Source organism: Psammomys obesus, unplaced genomic scaffold, assembly GCF_907164565.1.
Source record: "Psammomys obesus unplaced genomic scaffold, mPsaObe1.curated_primary_1811, whole genome shotgun sequence".
Lineage (NCBI taxonomy): Eukaryota > Metazoa > Chordata > Mammalia > Rodentia > Muridae > Psammomys > Psammomys obesus.
Window position 1 is genome coordinate 27,848 of NW_026593982.1, and position 13,128 is coordinate 40,975.

The 13,128-nt window shown below is 45.0% G+C and overlaps 1 protein-coding gene across 1 annotated transcript in view; it reads left to right on the forward strand.

The window, feature by feature from the left end:
- Nucleotides 1–13,128, forward strand: part of Antxr1 (ANTXR cell adhesion molecule 1) — a 167,707-nt gene that overhangs the window by 17,157 nt on the left and 137,422 nt on the right. The window lies entirely within an intron of this gene.

Genomic DNA, 13,128 nt, shown 5'->3' on the forward strand with positions numbered 1-13,128 from the left:
TAACCATAGTCCACCCACAGAAGGAGACATGGTGACAAATATGTGCCATTCGTTCACAGTTATCATGGTACATGGGGGAGAAGGGAGGGTAACTTTCTTGCATTCCTGTCTCTGCATACTTTATAGAAAAATGGGGCATGGCCCACATGAGGGAAGCATGGTGGGGACATTCCTGGCTGACTTAAAAAAGCCATGTTAGAAAAAAAAAATGAAGGAAGGGAAGAACAAGTGTTAGTCCATTTTCTGTTGCTCTGACAAAATGCCTCAGACTTAGTACTTCATAAAGAGAAGAAGTTTACTTAGCTCACATTTCTGGAGAGTCAGGAGTATATGCCAGCATGTATACATCAGATGTGACATATGGCATCACGGTAGGAGAGACCCCCAAAGAGAGATGGAGCCGGGAGAGTCAAGGGCTAGGCCCAGTCTTCATTCAGTCAGTTTGGGCAAGAGTCTGAGCCCTGCAAGAGCTCCTTTAATCTCAAGGTCCATCCCCCAGTGACACAGTTACTCCCCCGAGGCCCGACCTTCTAGTGCTGCCTCTCAGTGGCACCGCATTTGAGGACCATAGCAGCAAGTGTGAGAAGGGCTGGAAGGCTTCATTGATACCATCCTCTTATAGAAATGAGAATAGAATTAACACTCTTTCCAGCTCAGACCAGCAAGTCCAAGCCAGCGCCCACGCCTCTCCACACCTGTGTTTCCCATCCATGACTCTCCTTTCAGATCCTCTTTCTCCCTCCATGCACGCATGTTGCCGAGATGCCCAGAAACCCCCTTTTAAAAGTGGGTATCATTTCCTCTTTACTGAAGGAGTGAAGACCATGTCTCCTTCCCACAGACACCAAGTAGAACCCAGACTAGGCCCAGGCTCCGTTGTTTCCCCATCTCCTCGCACAATCTCTCTAAAGAGAGAACCCTGAAGTTCAGGAAGCCTCCTTCAGGATTGACCAAGGACTTTGGGAAGCTTTGAGGAGGGACAGGGCCTTGTGTGAGAGTCATGGTCCTGCTTGGTCCTTATGAACCATCCTTCAGAAGGCCTAGCTTCTAATCAGGGATGGAGAACTAAACGAAAAGCCTAGCTGATTCCACCACACCCTTCTCACCCCGCTAGGCCAGGTGTGTCCGAGTGCACACAGTTAGGACACTGAGCTGTGCATGACTCATACAGTCAACCATGGTTTCTTTGGTCACTGGCTGGCTCTTCTCCTACATGGATAAGAAGAAACTCTAGAGCCAATCCATGCCTGTGGGTGCTAACCATCTGTGTGGGGGTGTCTGGATCTTCAGTCCCAAACCAGAACTAGGTCTCCCCTGTCCTTCACATCCTGTTGTAACTGTGGTATCCTGGCACTGCTTCATGCCAATTACCCTATAGATGTGTCTGTGTGGCTGGAAGAGGAAGCACATACAGCTTCCTCTGTAGATGTTGTGAGCTACTCCACGGCCTCTGGGCAGCTGGCCAGGGTGGATGAGAGATGAATAAATCAGAATGCCACGCTGACAGCACTCCTTTTAGTCAGCTTGGAGTCTAATTGTGTGCGCCTTAACTTCATTACCACTAGTTTCTTGTGCCAAAGAAGGTTAAAGCAGAGGTTAGCGCCCCTACTTTGCTGCAAACGGCTTTAATGCTGAAGGCTATGAGTCCCCTGTGGTGACTGCATGGCTCAGCCAAGTGTGGGTCCAACATGCACCCAACCTGACCAAGTAAAGAGGAGACTAGTGATTGTTCTCAGACGCCCTCTGGAGAGTGGCTTCGAGGGTCAGGCTTTTTGATTGTCTCTGACTTGACTTGTCTTACAGTGAATTGTTGGGCACAGGAACCTCCTCCATCTTTTTCCTCTGAGAGCACTTGCTCTTTACCATATCCCTCCAAGACAGTAAAGGATGCACTGTTATACCCTGTGTGTATTTTAAAAGGAACTCATTGAAATAAAAGGCCACCAGGCTGGGAAGATGTAAAATGCTTCCACGTTAACAAGTCAGCCTGGCTGCCGGCTGCATGTGCCTCTTATCCCTCTTATCCCTGGCTGGCTGGGAGCTGGGAACAGGCAGATATCTGCAAGTTCAGCCCCCAGCTAACAGGACTGCTCGGCAAAGTGATGGCCAGTGACACCCTGCCTCAGGAAGACACCTGAGGGACAACACTCAGGCTGTCCACTGACTTCACAGTGTGTTTCTGCACACACATACATCCACCTAACTCCCCCCCACACTACACACATGCACAGCCACACCCACACCTGAACTCACACCCATGCACACACCTGACTCCCCCCCCCACACTGTTCACCTGCACAACCACACCTACACCTGAACTCACACTCACACTTAACCTAACTCCCACACACTCCCACACAAAACAACAGGGCATCGGTCAGGAAAGAGTCTCCTTTTAACAAGAGGAAAAAAATAACGTGTTAATCAGAAGACATAATGTCGAAGATGTGTCTGCAATGTCTTCCAACACGCTCTTGGGATAGCGTACAGGAAAGCTATGGAGAGACTGAAGAAATAAAATGGAAAGCACAGAGAGCAGAGGCACAGTACAGAGACCATAGGAGAGAGAGCACATTCCTGTCTACTTTCCAAGGGCAGCTGCGACATTTATGTTCGTACTTTGTGGGCAGTTCTGGCCGCAATTCCTTCTAACCATGTTGAAGGTTCCTTCATCTTGGCTTAGCAGTTTGGTTACGATGGGGGGTGGCTGTGCAGAGCTTACCGAATCTGTAAATTCTTGTCTTTCACTGAATCTGGCAAGTTAACAACTGCTTCTGTTCAGGGTTTTTTTTTATTTTTATGAAATAAATAAGCCTTTTTATTATCACATTAAATATTTATGTTGTACCTCGAGGTTTTACAGTGTGCACACACTAGGCCCCGAAGATGTCTCTTTATATAGTACAAAATCTCATAAAGTGTTCGTCTGACGGAAGACTATCCATCTTCCCTTTGTGGTTGGAAGAGAAGTAAGCGTGAAGCCCTGTGAAATGCTAGCCCTTCTTTCCTCAGGGCCCTGTTCTCTCTATTGGTTCACCTTAATGGCCTCCCTCATGTATGTGGTCACTGTGCTTTCTTTGATGGATCATGATCTGTAAACACTCACTTTCTCCTCTTTCTGTTGACTCCCACGGTCCGGGTGACGGCTTCTCCATGTTACTCCATATGGCCCTAAAGTTGGTTCACATCTTTTCCAGTTTTCTCTTCGGTCATCAGTGGGTGATTTCTGCTGCTCCTTGGTCGTCTTCCTTTGGCCATTGAGCACCTCTGCTTACTTCTTTATTACAGATACTTACTTTTTCACTTCTACATCTTTCATTTGGTTCCTCTTGAAACCTTCATGTTTCTGTCAAGTATTTTTTTTTCGTCTTCATCTTTATTCCAGAGGTTCTCAGTGACCTCACAGGATGGTTATAATCACTGCTTTCGGGCCTGTCACAGTTCCAACCTTTCAGGATTGGCATGGCAAGTCGCCTCTTCCCATGAGAGCTGATTACACGCTTTTAGGTGCATTTATTTGTTGAGTAATCTTAGAGTGTAGTTTTATTTTTACGTTGCTTAAACCTTGGGGTTTGTTGGATTGTTTCCTTTCTTTGCTTCAGTTAGCTGTAACCTGGGGTCAGGACTCTCCTCTATCTCTAGGGTGGACGGAGGTTTTAGGGTCCTCTCAGTCAATAAACATGAAACCGGGCTGGTTTGGATTTGCCACTGGGCAGCAAAGAAGTGACCTGGAATCTCCAGCTTTGAGCACAGAACTGGGGGCCTCCTTCTGCAGCCACTCCAGAACCACCCCAAGAATCTAGCCAAGAAGGTGGTATCTGTTTGGCATTTTGATCAGTAGACTGCCGAGGGAAAGCCCTCATCTGAGGCGAAGCCAGAGAGGGAGGGGCCCCTCTTTCCAGGACTCCCCAAATGGAGATTGTCTCAGCTTTTTACAAGCCCCTTCAGCCACCACCACAGCATGAATCGTGTCCTCAGGTTAAGACCATGAGAGAAAGAGGGAGTGAAAATCTGTAGCAACCATTAGGGTTTCAACTCCCTTCCTTATAGCTTTGTTTACTTTCTAGGCCTTCCTGTGGCTGCTGCTATGCTGTGGCAGTCCATGGCAGGCTGCGGGCTTTTCTTCCCTTTCATTAATGAGGACACTGAGGTTCCAGAAGTTCACTGAGGTCCAGTAACAGGCAAATGTAAGAACTGGTTTCTGATCTCTGGATTCTGGACTTGGTTGAGTCAGAGTCTGTGTCTGATCATGTCCTCCTTCCATGGTTTCTCAGTTTACTCCTTTAAACAACCCAAGATCTGTGGGCTACCTCATTAGCATTGTAGAGTATATAATGCTCATTGAAGTATTATTATAATACAGCAATTTAGTGGGAACTACTGCAGATGATTTTCTGAAAATGTCAAGTCCTCCTTGAGAAATTATCTGAAAGACTTAAAATGTTTTACCATTTGGAAATGAGATAGTGTCCGAGGAGTTCAACTGGCTCTTTAATGGAAATCCGGAGAAGTGCCTGTGTGTGTGTGTGTGTGTGTGTGTGTGTGTGTGTGTGTTAAGGTGGTTGTTTATATTTTGTTTGTTTTTGCATACCATGGAGTGAAATCCATTAAAAAGATCTTAAGACACTGGCTGATTCTCATATTTCTGGTTATATTTGGTTATGGTATATTCTTTTCATGTAAAAGGGAATTCTGCTTTCTGTATATTATTCAGAAATTTAGCATTCTTATTCATAATTATCCTGTTATTACTACTTTTGCTTATGACAATAGGCATTTTAAAATTTAAGTTCTACTATAACTTATTACCATGTAAGATACTGGGCCAACATTTGACATTTCCCTTCCACTGGGAACCAATTTTTCCAGTGCTGTTGTGGAGCAACCTTTTAACCGGCCACGTAAAAGGTGGCCTGTGTGGATTTGGGCACTGCTTGGTTTTCTCCTCTGTTCTGTTTCCATTTTGTTTTCCTGCAGTTCTACACCCTGACCACATTGTTTTAATTAGTTTCAACATCTGGAGGACTGGTCTTTCCTCATTTCTAATATTGAGCAAAAATCTCCTTGGTCTTTGGTGGATTTTTCCAACCATGTGCTTTTAGATTTTTATTTAGTGTTCCAAATACCGTTGGGGTTTTCATCTGAGTAGTCGAGAGGCGTCGATGAGTCCTGGCACCGATGGCACTGGGTTCTTACTGTGCAGCGTTCACTCCTGTTTAAGGCTGCTTAGCACTTCGGTTTTGTGCCCACCGGGAAGGGTTTGTTTTTTCCTAAGTTGCATTCAGTGTCGGTTAACTGTGTTCTCACCATGAGTGGAACATCGCCCGCTACCTCACTGGGCTGCCATGTCACAGGCATGGTGGGCTTGGTGCTTGGAGCCCGCCAGCTTCTACTAAGCAGCATGAAATGCTCGTAGGAGCGTCCGTGGGTCATCTACATGGATAATCAGTAGTTCAGCCTGCCACTCCAGAAGTAGCTTAAGAAATAATGTTTTAGGGGGAAATTATTGGGTTTACGAAATGTTTTCTTCTATCTCCCCCCTCCTCCTCCTCTTGGGAATTGGGGGTGGAACCCAGGGCTTGGACATGCTAGCTAAGTGCTCTGCCACTGAGCCACTGAGCCCCAGCCCTGTAGAGTTGACCCCCGCCATCATTTTAATGAAGTATTTTATTAGTTCTAACTTTCTCACTTACCTAACGGTTATGTCTTACACCGGTCAACACTTCCATTTTGTATGTTTTTAAATTTTATGATCCATTATTATACATTACCATTTTGGATTCTTGTTTCTTCTTGTGCCATTCAGTTTCACTATTTTCTGTCATCTTAACATGAAGGAAGGTTTTTGTTTGCTTGTTTGTGTCTTATCTTTTGTTAATAATAAACGTTGCTGTTGCTATAAACTGAACTTTAAAACTGTCGGAGCTGACATTCATTCTCACTGAAATGTCTTGTTCTCAGTGCTAACTGCTGACTCATTTGTAGGTAAAACTTTACTCTTGATATATAATGATTTAGAAAGGTGTTTCCCACTTGTTTCTTGTTTACCCTTCCCTCAGTTTTCAGAACCAACCGCTCTTTTCAGATAATGCGATTTGGGTAATTTGGCTTTTGAGTGTTGGTTTCTGGCTTTATTAGTTTTGCCATGGGAACTGCATGCTGTGTGATCCGGCTCCACAGCCCTTGATTTACTTTCCTGGAAGCTTTTGGGACTTCTTTCTTGATCTCAAATATTTTAAAATTTATTAATGTAACATTATATATTGCATTAATAATGTCAATTAATTAATAATATAATGTATAACGTGTAAATATATATCAATAATATACATGTGTTGGCTCACTGATTCTGTAAGTGACTTTGTATAGTATCTAATAGTATCTACCCTATCCGATAGTTAAACTTCTTCAACTTAGCACCTTTTTCTTCTTTGGCTTTCTTGTTCCTATCCTGACTTGCTCAAGCTGTCTTTTATGGTCTAAGTACATGTCTGATTTGTCTTATTTTCCACTGTGTGTGTGTGTGTGTGTGTGTGTGTGTGTGTGTGTGTTTATGTGTGTGCACTTGAATGTAAGGTCAGGGAGGGACACTGGGTGTCTTCCTCCATTGCACTCCAACACTTTTTGGTTTTGCTCTTTGAGATTCTTTATAAATTTTTCGGGGGGAGTGTTGAGACAGCCACTTTCATTGGATCTGGAGCTGACTAACTCAGCTAGTCTGACTAGCCAAAGAGCCCCAGGCAGCCCCGCCTCTGCCTTCCCAGCAGAGGCTCCAGGTGCATCGCAGCAGGCCTGGCTTTTTAGTGTGTGTGCTGGGCTTTGAACCCCGGGCCCTCGTGTCTGCATGGCACTTTACTGGCCGGGTCATCGCTCTGGTCCCAGTCTGTCGTTTTTATGGAGGTTCTCTGAACACATTTAAGACTGGCTCTATAATCGCCAGCTCCTCATTTGCTTACTTACCGTCAGGCAATGAAAACTGTTTGCTCTCTCCTGATGGCTTTGCCACGTCTGCGATGGTTTGGAAAAGGCAGTGAGAGTTGGATGTACACTCTCACAGGGCTGCTCTTGACTGGAAATTCCGCCTTTCTTCCAAAGGTTCCAAGATTCAGACACAAGGCCTAACAAAACAGCCGAGGGTCAAAGGGTTATCGTATCTTCTTCGACCCACTGACCTCGTTTTACTAATAAGGAAAAGGGTTGCCAGAAGGACCGGGTTGTCTGTGCTGCGCCACACATGTGCTCAGCGCCAGGTCTTATTCACAAATTTGAGATTTTTACCTCAGTTATTCTTCCCCTACTGCATACAGTTCTCTCGCTCTTCCCTCCTCTGGTGTGTGCTTCCCTCTGGTCTGTCATCTCTGAGGCGGCTCACAGGAAGCCACATATGTGGATACTTGTGAACAGATGGGGGATGCCTACATAAGGGCTTGCTGTGTACCAGTGAATGGACTATCTTTAGCTATGACAAGAGATAATAATGCTTACCTGCGGGGCTCTCATTAGAATCGCATCCTTCATTCTATCATATTATAGATGCGGATACCCAGGCAGAGAAGACTGGCGGCCGCCCTGCTGTATACCTGAGGGAACCTGGATTGGGGCCACGAAGCACAGCGCTTGTGTCCTTGTGCTTGGTGACCACACTCAGGAATTTCCCACAATTTCACTCTTATGTACACTTTTAAATTTAAGAAAACAGGGCCACACGGTTCAGCGCCCAGCTCCCAGGCTGCTTCAGGGAAACAGCTCCCTGAAAGCCCGTGCTTGAGCATTTCCTCATGGCCCTAGGAGCTCAGTGGACCTCAGTGCAGGAAGAGCCACATCACTGAGACACATGGAGGAGCAAGGATAGGCTGAACGTCTTGCTGTTGCTTCAGCAAGCAGAAAGGACTCTCAGAATGTCCAGCTTGAAGTATGGATGGAATTCTAGGCTCTGCCTGTACTCCTCTCAGTTACCTGAGCTGGCTGCAGCACCAAACTTTGCCATGCTCTGGAAACAACAGCTCTTGGTTTTGGAGCAGAATGATTCCAGGTTGCTATTGCTCCTAATTCCTTTCTAATTTTTAAAATAAAAGAGGAGAGGAGCCTCACATATTTAGTGTTTGGAAGAATTTGAATACGCCTCCTTTTCTCTATCTAAAATGCTGGGAGGATTCATGATGCAGACATGTCTTTAGTGCTAAGTTAACTGTATTATTACTGGGGTTATTGCTAGGAATTTTGATCACCAGCTAAGGCTCACTCTAAATCTTCCCTGGTAAACCCCAGCTCACTTCATCACAGTGTGACCAACAGTGAATTTATAGTGAGTCCTAGTACTCTCTGGCTTATCCTTTTCTTAAGTGTTGAACATTGGCCGTCCTATCCCTGCATAGACAGATATAAGCAGAGAATATTTCTTCGGAATAAGGGAAGATAAAGCCATTGCTTCTTTCCCTAATGGTGTATTCCTGAGAAGAATACACAGGCCATGTCTTCACAGCACATTTGTCTATAGTCTCTCAGCCAGGGTCTCAGTAATACTGAGTGGACAGAGTCCACCTTGGACCCATGAGTCAAATCCACAGACTTGCTTTGGCAAGCACCGTGGGCCAGTGTCTTCCACTCTCCCTCTGGTGTTTTTCTGTGAATAGGAGAAAGTAAAATCGCTCCTCTCAAATCCCATGTTGTTGATTTAGCAAGACATTTCTCTCAAGAGTTTCCACCTAAAAATGCAGTATGACAACACTTGTATTCATATAAACGTTAGAGTGCGTGGTTTCTCAAACATCCGGAAACCATGCTTGGGGGGGGAGGGGAAGGTGGTATGCCCCTGTGCCTTTGGCTGCAATGCTCTGGTATGTACCCAATTTGGGTACTGCAAATTAAATCAGGAGAATGATGTGCCCAGAGCCTCATCTCTAGGCTCTTAGTGTGGACTTTCCAGAATCTGCTTTTTCCTGTGCTCGCCACAGGGTGCAGCTCTGACGATACTGTGAATTAATGTATGGAAAACGCCCATCAGAGATTCAGATAAATTACAAGTACTCAGGAAATGCCATTTGTCCCTCACGTAGTAAATACACTAAATGAAAGTGGACAGGAACACTTCTGATGTCTGGCTGGACGCAGGAAGACCTCGTCAGCATGGTCAGAGCAACATGAGAATGGCTGTCTCCCAAATCTCCCTTAGTCACACATGTTCTCTATCATGCCACTGGCCCCGGCTGTGGCTGTATTCTCATACCCAGGACAGAAGCTGAGTCACAGAGTTTTGCCGTTCCTACCACCCCACTCCCCCAAAACAATCCTGGGGACATCAGGCAGTGACACTCTGCATGTCATCTGAGGCGTCACTCTTGCTACAGTGAGGGGACCTGCTGAAGCTTGCATTCAGGGCTGCCTTTGGCAGGTCCTGAACGTGAACCTCAGGTTCTTCCTCTGATGCTCATTCCAGCAACCGTTCAAACTGCTGCATAGAGAAAAGGATCATGATCATGGATTTTGCACCACCAGGCTTGAGAAATGGAATGTCACAGGCAAAGCTTCCTGGGGGACAGTCTCTGTCCCCTTCCACAGAAAGAAATGTCACCTTGAATTTGGAGTTTATCTTCTCCATGGATGTGTGTACTTTTAGATCCCTGGAAACAATGCTTTCGTATTGAACTCCTTAGTTAATAGCAAATATTTTGTGTGTTTATGTGTAGGTATATGCTTTGTGTATGTGTGTGTGTGTGTGTGTGTGTGTGTGTGTGTGTGTGTTGTGTCTTTGTGAGGGTGGCAAGCTGGATGCCCATGCGTATGTATGTAGGTGTGCAGGCCAGACATCAGGCTTGTGGAACCTGTCACTGGTATCTGGAATTCTAGCTAATGAGCCCCAGGGACCTGTCTCTCCACTTTCCCAACATTTGGGTTACAAGCACTTGCTGCCATGCCCCGCTCTTTGCTTGTGTCCTGGGGATCAAATTCAGGTTCTTTTTACCTGCTGTAGCCAGCATTTAATCAACTGAGCCATCTCCACAGCCTCCAAGTTAAACATTATAAAGTATGAGCAGAGTGTATGTATTTTTGAGACTTTTCCTGCAGAGACCCAGGTGTCCTGTTTGCTTAGAGTTAATCTTGATGCTTCTGATTCACCATGTCCTGGTGTAAGGTGGGCCACCAAAGCACCCGTCTGCCATCTTCTTTGCCCATGGTCCTTTCCTTTCTTTTCCTGTTGTAAACAGAGCTGCAGTAGGCATCCTTGTGCCTTCCTCCTTGTGAGGGCTACACTGGGCAGAAGCGGGGACATTTTTATGCTCTGTGATGGCAGAGGGGGGGAGTGGACAGGTTGCTCAGTCAGGGTGTGTGAATGGCATTACTAGTTGATCGCAAAGGCAGTGTGTGGGTTTACCTCCCGCTGCGACGGAAGTTCTCCGTGCCCCGCATTCCTTCAACACCTTGGTGCTGTCCTCTACCTCTGTCCTTGCAAATCCTTCCTGCCCACGTATGCCTTCTGCGTTGGATGATCCAGTATAGACCTAGCATAGTTCTACCCACTCCCTCAGGCCCAGCATTGCCACAGAATGTGGTCAGGAAGATACTAACTAAGTCTGGCAGGGAACCATAGCCTTCACTGTTGAGTAGAAAATTCTAGAATTGGTAGGTTTTAAACCTGTTAATTTCTCAGTACTGTGATGAAGTGTGAAATCACCCCTCTGTCATGCCAGGGGTCACCGTTTCCCCATGTTTTCCCACTGTGTATGCATCACCCACTTAGCTAGTACCTGTCTCAGCCATGAGATGGCTGTAGTGGGAACTCCTTGTTTTTGTTAAAATAGTTCCTGTTTTATTTACTGTGGCCCCAATAGACACTGGCTATCTGAATACTCCAAAGAGAAGATCTAAGACAAGAACCAATTTATCAGTGAATTATGAGGACAAGAAAAAAAAATGATGCTGGTCTTCTTGTCACACCTTGGACTGTGAAAGCTATGATCTTACAGTGCACTAGCACAGAGAGGATGATGAATTTAAGGGCAGCCAATAGAACTGAAACGGTGTTCCAAACTTTGCCAGAAAGCTCCAAAGCCAGAGAGCCCCTGGGGCCAGTGCCATCACACCTCACTAAGAGGAAGGGATGGAGTCAGAGAGTCGTGCATAAGACTGGACTGAAACTGTAAACGTCACTGCATGGGCTGGGCATGCACGCATAGGAAGTGGCAGTGCCCAGAGGGCGGGGAGCTGTCTGAGCTGTCAGGCATCTCCTGGAGGTTAGGATGCATCTCAGCAGAAGTAAGGAGTCTGCTACGTTTTGGAGTTTCATAAATACAAAAATGTACATATACCACATATTTCATAAATAAATAGTTTCATAAGTATATATGTTATAATAGTAACAAAAGGTTAGAGTGAATGATAATGATGAAAAGTATTTTGTTATATGGGTAAATGCATAAAATTAATAAAATAAAAACATATTGAAATCCAGTGGTTGCAAAAACAAAACAAACAAGCAAAAGGGAGATGATGAAGGAAGAAACACCAGCAACCGATTTTGAAAGGTGAATGGTGTTTGGTGAGAAAGCAGGAGGTACTAGAATAAACAAAAGGATGTAAAAGAAGAGAAGCAACAGAACTGACCATTGCAGATGAATAACAAGACAGCGGATTTCATCCCAACTGTGTCAGAGGCTACATTCATCAGAAAGCAAACTGCGCGTTCCAACCACAAGATCGAGAATGCCACACCAGAGAAAGAAGCAAGAGCCAGCGAAGCATTAAACATGTTGCGTTTCCTGGACCATTAATGCAGCTGCAGTCTAGAAGATGACCTGAGGAATGGCCTCAGTTTCAAAAGGTAAATGCATCTCTGTCTCTGTTCCATTCCTGTGATAAAACACTATGACCAAAAGCACGTTGGGGAGGAAACGGTTTATTTCATCAGGTATTTGTTCCTGCTGTGAGAAGTCACAGCAGGAATGCAAAGAAGAAAGCTGGAGGTAGAAACTGAAGCAGAGACAATGGAAGAAAGCTTCTGACAGCTCACTTCATGGCTCGCTCCACCTGCTCTCAGGACCACGTGCCCAGAGGTGGCATCGCTCCTAGTGGGCTGGACCTTCTGACAGCAATCATGAATGAAGAAAATGCACTACAAACTTGCCTCCAGGCAGTCTGGAAGAAAGCATTTTTCTCAACTGAGGCATTGAGGCTACTCTTTCCAAATAACTCTAGGTAGAAACAGGATCTGGGACAGTCTCAGAAGGCTGGGATCACATGCTGTCCTCTAAGGCTGCAACATTTCAAGATGGCAAACCCAAGTCACAGAGCCCTGGGTAATGGTGTTTGCTGATGTCTTCCGGGATAAAGTGAATCACAGAGCCAAGTGCAAAGCAGTGTGGAAAGGGACACAAAAGCAGGGGTACCGGGAGGTTGGAGGCATTGTTAGAGCAGCCTTCTACACACAATTTCGTGACTCACAGGAGACGTGTGGCATAAATGAAATTAATAGGCTAAGGGAAAGAATAGAAAACATGCAAGCATTACAAGCATTAATTAATCATAAGAATTGAGATGGATATAGTAATATTACACAAAATAGAGTCCTAAACTCAGCTTTGCCAAACTTTGGCAAAGTCCAAAGACCATTATGTCAAAGGCGAGCTACTGATAAAAACAAACAAAAAGACAACAACAACAACAAAAAAAAAAAAAAACAAAAAAAAACAAAAAACAGCAAAAGGAAGTTAGCCAGTGTTGCCAAGGGAACCCAATAGATGAAAACCCAGTAGATGGTGTTGCCAGCTGAACCACAGTGAAAAACTCAAGTATCAGCAGTTGTGGGTTAGTGAGTGGGAGGAGAGAGGAAACAGCAAAGGCATCCCCTAGAAAGAGAAGTGCAAAGGACTTAACAGCAGTAACTAGCCTTTCCAGTTCATGAAGCTAAAAAGAAAGCACTCAACGTAAGTAGGAAAAACAAAACAAACAAAAACGAGTAAAAATTCTGAATTGAGAATTTTAGAATTAACATTTTTGGAAAGATTGGTTTTCAAAATGAAGAGAAGATTTAACTCACAGGTATTATTATGAATGGAAAAAAAAGGGGGATCTTGCTGCAGAGATTAGAGAAGACAAAGGACTATTGTCCTTTCTAGAAATAAACTCAGTAAT